Source organism: Myotis lucifugus, unplaced genomic scaffold (assembly GCF_000147115.1).
Source record: "Myotis lucifugus unplaced genomic scaffold, Myoluc2.0 scaffold_3, whole genome shotgun sequence".
NCBI classification, from domain to species: Eukaryota; Metazoa; Chordata; class Mammalia; order Chiroptera; family Vespertilionidae; genus Myotis; species Myotis lucifugus.
In genome coordinates this window covers 28,727,903-28,735,902 of record NW_005871051.1, presented here as the reverse complement: position 1 = coordinate 28,735,902, position 8,000 = coordinate 28,727,903, and positions in this window count along the sequence as shown.

The following is an 8,000-nucleotide window of genomic DNA, read 5'->3' as shown; positions in this document are numbered from 1 at the left end:
AGGTGGAGAAGCCCTCAGGAGCAAACAGGGCTGGCAGTGGCCGCTTGCACCCACTGACGGCGCCGATCGATTGGGACTGGTGCTGGGTGCCAACAGTGGGTGCGAACGGCGGCTCCACCAACAGCTGTGGTGTGAGCAGAGCCAGCACTGGAAGTGAGTGTGAGCAGTGGCCCCGGCACCGGCAGCAGGTGCGAGTGCAGGGCAGGACTGCGGTGTGCAGGAGCAAAGAATTTTCAGTAACCACCAGAGGTTTGCCCCAATGACAGCAACCAGCGCCCGCCTTGGTCTGGTGCCCCTGCTCACCTGCTCCACCATCCTGCCGCAGCTGATGCCCGCCATCTTCCACACATGCCCCCTGGTGGTCAGCGCACGTCATATCGACTGGTTGTTCAGTTGTTCCGCCTTTTGGTCTATTTGCATATTAGCCTTTTATTATATAGGATATTTACAGACGTTCCATAGTGTTCCGATAATCAGGAGCAAAGACCCTTTAATCAAAGGGATTATGTTTAGGGCTGTGCAAAATTCAAAAGGATCAGGTCCTTTTAAAAGAGTCCAGAGTCTATTCAACAAAATTGACCTGGGCCATGGGGAAGCCCCGGTGTCCCCAAGATTACCTTACAGGAAAGGACCTGAAGTGAGCATGCTTGGCCTCGGAGCCCGGAGTTGAAAGGGCTCCTGACTCTGGGGGGAGAGGTGGCTGTGCAGGTCACTCCACTCACTGAGGCTGGCTCTCTTGGTCCTGCTGGAAGGTGAGGTATTGCTTATGGGCACCAGCCAAGCAGTTGTGCAAAATCAGTCTGGGTTCTCAGTGTGAGATGGCAAAAGATGGCCTTCTTCAGAGGGAGAGCAAGACATGGGAGACAAACACAGAGTAAAGCACAAACTGGTCACATAATGGAAGCTGAAGAGCATATAGGGAAGGTCTGCTAACCAGGACGGCAGGCTGACGTCACCTAATGGCCACCAGCAAAGGGAAGACAGAGGGCTCTCTGTAGGTGAGGCTGCCCCCTGAAGCATGCCATCCTGCTCTGCGTGTTCTGAAAACGGGGCTCCTGGGAGGCGGGCCCACAGCAGACATGTGCAGACTGGTGCAGACATGGCTGTTGGAACTCCAGAGGCAGAAAAATGGTCCTTCTCCTGGGGCCACACTCACAGGAATATAGGGGGCACCCTCTTCCCTGAAGCCCAGGCTTCCTCCTGTAAGACAGTGGCACCCAATGACCCCTATGGTTATTGGTAACTGGACTGTGGGTCTTGTAAGTTCTGACCCCCAGATAGCATGTGACCTGGGAGTTGGAGGCCCTGAATTCAAATCCCATCTCTGGCTCTGACTCAGGTTCATGCTGCTTGGATCTCAGGTTGCCCATGGTTCAAAGCTGGGGTGGAGACAGGTCACCTGTCTATCCCTTCCTGCTGGAACATTCTAGGTATCTAAGCTTGCTTTTTGGGCCTATGCCTGTGCTATTCCCACTTTCGTCATTTCTTGTGGATTCCGGATTCCAAATGTGTTGCTGTGCCCGTTGCAGGGAGGCTGGGGTGGAGAACATGGTTGCCAGCGCATAGCAGGTGGTAGTGCACACAAAAGGCTGCTGTGTGGAAATGGCATCTTTCTTTGTGATGTAGGGGAAGAGGAAGAGGAGAAGCAGAAAAGTGCTGAGAAGAAGAAGAAGGTAAAGACTCTCCTCTGTGTGTTTTATACTAGTGTGTGCCTGTGTGTGTTTATGCATTGTATGTATGTGTGTGCACATGTGTGCCTGTGCACTTATGCACTGTGTGTATGTGTGTGCACGTGTGCCTATGTATTGTGTATGTGTGTGTGCATGTGTGTGCTGCATGTGTTTATACATTGTATGTATATGTGCATATTTCTATGTTTCTCTCTTAGAATCAAGCAGTATTATTTCATAGTAACTGGCCAAACTAATAATAAGTCCCCTATTTGATTATATTAATCAGTTTCTTTCTAGACTAAGTTATTAAAGTCATTTTTAGATTCCAGGTCAGAATTATATAGACATGCTTATGGTAGGTCACAGTCTCTTATAAACATACCAATGAGACATAATAGCTGGCTGAATAAGGATTCCATGATTTATTTTATCAGCTCTAATTACAGCCTTGTGTTTAAGATAGCAGTTCGTGTAAAAATCAGATGTTTTATTCAACGGAATGAACGCGTTAAGCTCCTAGCACAACTGCATTGGTTTAATGTGATTGGGGTTTTGAGGCTGTTATTTTGGCCAGGCATCCATTTTAGGTCCCATCTCTGACAGATGTGCAGAGGAAGGCTGATGTGATTCAGACACGTTTGCCCCAGTACTTAGACATGAACACGCAAAGGCCTTCAAACGGGCCATTTAAACATTAGCAGGGGGACAGAATCTTGGAAATGTGAGAGTTCATTCAGCCCACTGCTCTCACTGTCCAGAGTATGTCACCACGGTTAAGGGATACAAACATGCTCAAGTCAAAGCATTAGATGTTAGCAGACTACAAGCTGAACCACAGGTCCTTTACCTCCAGGTATATAGAATTTTCAGTAATTTTTTCAATTCTGACTTCTTCAGAACAAAATGCCAAAGTCTTCTTGTAGCATTACTTCCAGAAGTTATGTCATTTATGCTACTAAGTATTGGAGATGGAGGAGGGAGCTGACCCAAGACATGTTTGTGCGTGGTGCTTGATTTAAGGACAACTTGCTATATTTCAGGGCTTGCTTTTAGAGGAGAGACCAATAAAAGGTAAAGCACAAAGAAACACATTTTTAATACACACCTGGCACCAAATTGAGGGACGTGAGCTAATTGTGACTGAAATATATCAGACGGGTAACCCAGACAGGGTAAGTACTGGGTTAGGCCTTGTTTTCGGAAGGCTACTTTTCATGTTCACAGACCAGCATCTGTAAGAATTGTTACAGAAATGAGTCACAAGGTTATTACATGTCTTGTACCAACCAGTATAAAATAATAGTTACAGAAATTACAGGTTTTGAGCAATAGACTTCAGGCAGGGAAGGTACAGGCAGAGCAGAGGGTGTAGCCTTCAACCCAATAGTTCCACCACTGGGAAATCTTCCTAAGGAAATTACCAGGTACTCAAAAGGTACGTTCAAGTGCATTTAATTCCTTATTATTTAGTTAGTTAAATTTTCAAATATTAAACATTTTACAATAGAGTGTTGATTTGGCTTCCTTATACTACAGAATAGTATGTTATCATTAAAAATAATTACCGCAATGTCTAATAACATGGGGAAACATTTATAATATAATTAGTGTGTTCATTTTCTAGGGCTGTCATAACAAATCACCACAACTGGGTGACTTAAAACCACAAAAATGTTATTCCCTCACACCTGTGGAGGCTGGAAGTCTGGAATCAAGGTGTCAGCCATGGGGTCTGCAGGGCCAGCTCCCGCCCAAGGCTTAAGGGAGAACCCTTCTTTGCCTGTTCCAGCTACTGGAGGCTTCAGGTGTCCATCGGCTTGGGACTGCATGAGTCCCATCTGTGCCTTCTACACATCACCTTCTCCTCTGTGTATCTCTATGCCTTCTTCTCTTCTTATAAGAACACCTGTCATTGGATTGAGGATCCACCCTAAATTCAAGGATCCTGTCTCAAGATCCTCAGATGACTTATAACAGCAAAGACCCTTTCCCCAAATATGATCACATTCATGGATTCTGGGAGGACATGTCTTCTTTGGGGAGAAGGCACAATTCAATCTACTACCATGAACCTGAAATGCCTCCATAAAGACTTTGTACAGTCCCACCTCAACAATGTAAAACCATATTTATATACATACCACATGTAATAGGATGTTAGGATGGAACTAGGGAACCAAAATGAGTGTGAAAAGACTCCACCACTACCCTCCTCCCCCCACCCATATGCAGAATTTCAAAGGGAATGAAGGAGAGCTCTTGGCCCAGCACATGGACCTCTTAGTAAGGCCAGCTTTGCAAAGGGATAAATGGAAGAGCAGTCTCCTCCTGTGAGGAGATGATGAAGAGTCTCTTTGCAGAGAGCGGTTGGCTGCTGTGCAAGCCCACCCATGGGGAGAGGACAGGGCATGTTAGTGCCCAACCCATAGCTCAGGTGGGTCCAAGTGCAGTCGGGTGACACCAAAGTCTGGTGTCTGATCCACAACTGAGAGGGAGAAAATGGGTTCCAACTGCCACTAGGAAATGGAGAGGACAAGAGCTGACCAAAGACTTAGGAGGCAAGGCCAGGGGATGGCTGCCTTTGGGGGACCTCCAGGGTTTATCAGGGCACAGGGTACGTGGGTGTTTTCTGGGACCAGATGTGAATAAATGGGGGAAGCCAGTGCATTCATGTCCCAGGGCTGCCATAAGGAAGTCCCACGCGCTGGGAGACTTAGAACTGCAGAGGTTCTGCAGGGTTGGTTCCTCTGGAGGCTCTGAAGGAGAACCCCCTCCAGGCCTTGCTCCTGGCTCCTGTTTGCTCGGGCAATCCTTGACCTTCCTTGGCTTATAGACGCATCACACCAATCTCTGCCTGTAAGACCTTATTCCCTCAGTCTCTGTGTCTCTGTTTTCTTATAAGGACATTTTCTTAGAAGGTCCATCGTAATCTAGTATGAACTCATCTTAACTAATTATATCTGCAAAGACCCTATGGCCAAATAAGGTTACATTCTGATATTCTCAGAAGACATGAATTTTGGGGGGCACTATTCAACCTAGGGCAGCTGGCAGGGGGCATCTTGAGTCAATCTGAGGAGGAGACCTAGGAGAGGACTCACTATTGCAAAGCAGGAAAGAAGAAAAGGTGGAGAGAGTGGGCAGCCTTCAGCAGTTGCTGCAGCCATGCTGAGCTCTACCTGCATGGAGGGGTGAGAAGACCTAGAGAGGGAGGGTGGGGGTGATGCAGGAATACCTGGGACTGAGTGGGGAGTCACAGGGACCACGTGGCATGGAGCTGTGTCTGTTTAGGCCAGGGCCAAAGGAACCCCAGGAGAGAGAGCAGAGGGCATTTCTACAGAAACCTGAGTGGAAGAACCAGCCTTCCTATGCGGGGCCCCAGGATGCAGAGCTACCCAGCCCCCAAAGAACTGTGCAGACCCCTCCCTCACCTTGCAGAGTGAGGGTGAGGACAGACCATGTCCCTTCCCCGCTGCAGGCTAACTCAGGACGTGTCTGAGACGAAAGAGAAGTCAGTGACACCCGCCTTAGAGTTTTGACTGCATCATAGGACATATGCTAATATGTATGTATTAGTATGTAATATGCATACATACCCTACAACATGGTGTTATTCTAATTAAAGACCTGACTCTGTTTTAGGACTAAATTTAACCACAGAGCTATTTATTATCTGACAGTGATCAGAAAAGAAGGTGGGGCTGCCAGCATCTCATTCTTGGTCAGAAGCTTATTTCCATTGTCAATTTTAAAGGGAACTCAAGAGATAAATGTAGGTGGTGGGAATTTGGGTGAATTTTATTTATTTTTTAAATGTAATCCTTTCTTTTACTATGCATTGCATTTTCTTTAAATGTGGGTAGAGCTAACTTGTAGAGTTGAAAATGGAATGTCCCTAACCCAATTCATGGCTTGAATGGGAAGCAGTGACTGCAGGCACCCTCAGAGGCCCTTAGGAGGAGACCTAAGAGAGGACTCACTATTGCAAAGCAGGAAAGAAAGAAGAAAGGGTGGAAAGAGTGGGCAGCCTTCAGCAGTTGCTGCAGCCATGCTGAGCTCTACCTTTGAAGCAGCAGCAACAGCCACATTGCTTCTGCCCAGAGAACTACACACATTTCCTGGTGTCACTGTGACCTAGTTACAGGTCTTTGAGCCCTGAGGCAGCTGGGTGCCCAGTCTTTCTCCCTCCCCACTCGACCTGCCAGGTCAGAGAAAATAAGGCTCAGATGTCTTCTGTGCTGGTTCATTTTGTTTTTTTGAGCTGGTTTTGTTTGGCTTTCAGGGAATGCCAGTTTTCTGTTGAATAATCGCCAAGGGAGTATCTATTTGGATATGAAAAGAATGCCAATGTCATGGGCAAAGGAACACTTGGAAGGAACTCCAGCTTTGCATCTAATTTCATAAGGTTGGAGGTCTAGGCCTTCAGTCCAGGGAAGAAGAAAATGGATGGGAAGCACCATGAATGTTTAATAGGGCCCTTCAGAGTAAAACAGTTCCCTACCCAAACCCTCATGGGGTCCCCATGGCAGATTCAGAGAACTAAACTCATCGGGTCACCTTCATGCACACGTATGAGAGGGCAGGTGGGCTGCCGCGGGGCTGGCAGTGGTTTTGTAAGAATCACACATGACATTGGATGGCCAGAGTGACCCATCAAGCCCACGGTTTGGCTACCATACTCTGAGAGAATTTCAGACCCATTGGTTAACTTTCTAAAGATTTAATTATTATAATTTATTTTTTAGGGAAGGAAGGACAGATGTCAGAGATATAAGCCCTCTTCCCATAAAACAGAGCTCTTCACAGAGGATATATGAACAGGATGGAAAATCCCCAGCTTGCCTTCCATGAGTTGCTGAAGACTGAACGTATCAGCGCCCAGGGAAGGAGGAGACAGGAGTTGAGGAAAGAAAATGAAGCAAGAAGGAAAGAGGCAATCCAGAAACTCAGAGCTGACCTGTCTGAGCTTCATTTTTGAAAGGCCACCAGTTGGCACCTACAGCGCAGGACATTCTGTAGAATGATTCTTCTTTTGTCCCTGGCCCGCTGCCTCTGAGCTGCCAGCACCCCACAATCATAGAACAAATCAGACCATGTGCTGTGAAATGTGTAGAAAATTCATCATATGATAAAAACTAAATCGCTTGCTGCGACCCAGAAAGGAAAATAATGCAATACAGAACACCCTAGGAAGCCGCCCCAAAGGTGCAGAGGTCACGGGTGCGTGTTCAGGCTGAAGTAGCCCCAAAGTGAGACCTTGCCCAGTACCTGGCGAGGGAGGAACACCACACATTGGCCACAAGCCGTGCCACAACGAGACATTCCAGGAATGGGAAATAAGGAAGAACATTAAATATTTGAACTCTGGGCAATTTTTAATCCAAGCTATGAAGGGACAAGGAAGGTAAACTCGGTCCCTCCATAAAGATGTGCGCTGGTTCCCAGGGGCGGAGCCCAGTAACATAACATCGTTATGCTTGTTGACACTACTGAGGACTCCCACGTAAAAAGCCACTCCAGACAGGTTGGCTCTGGTCACACCTGCCTCTGAGGAGAGGCCAAAGTTGTTCTGCATAAAAATTTCTGGCACTCCGACATTTTTATGGAAAGGTGTACAGATGCTTGTCTCGTAGGGGATTTCTATAGGGGCGGCAATTGGGAGGACAGGTGTGCATTGTTCAAAGGAAGGCCACGAGGTCTCCTTCCTTTTTTTTTTTTTTTTTTACATTGTAATGGTTATTTTAAATTAAATTTTATTGGGGTGACATTGGTCAACATGAACATATAGGTTTCACGTGTGGATTTCTAAGTTACAAAGTCTATATATAACACCATGTTAAGAATACAGCTACCATATGACCCAAAAATTCCTCTCCTGGTGTATACACGAAAAACTCTAAATCATTTATACGCAAAGATATATGCATCCCTATGTTCATTGCAGCATTATTCATGGTGGCCAAGACATGGAAACAGACAAAGTGCCCGTGATAGAGGACTGGATAAAGAAGATGTGGTACATATACACAACTGAATACGACTCAGCCATAAGAGAGGTCTCTTTTTTTAACAGCAAATTGTTCACCTGAATTCTGGCCTGAAGGAATCAGATCACGTTTGTTCTTAGAACAAATGTCGCTGAGCACACAGAGGTTGTGGGTTCTGTAGCCTCAGTGTGCATCGTTTATAAGGTCTCCCTTGTTGTCAATTGCCCATGAGCCCATGTCTCCATAGTGTTTCTCTTCCTGATGACCTGCTCACTCTCAGGGGAGTGCAGTGCTGGGAGCAGGCAGGGGCTGAGCTGGGGCAGGTGACTGTGCTCGGGGA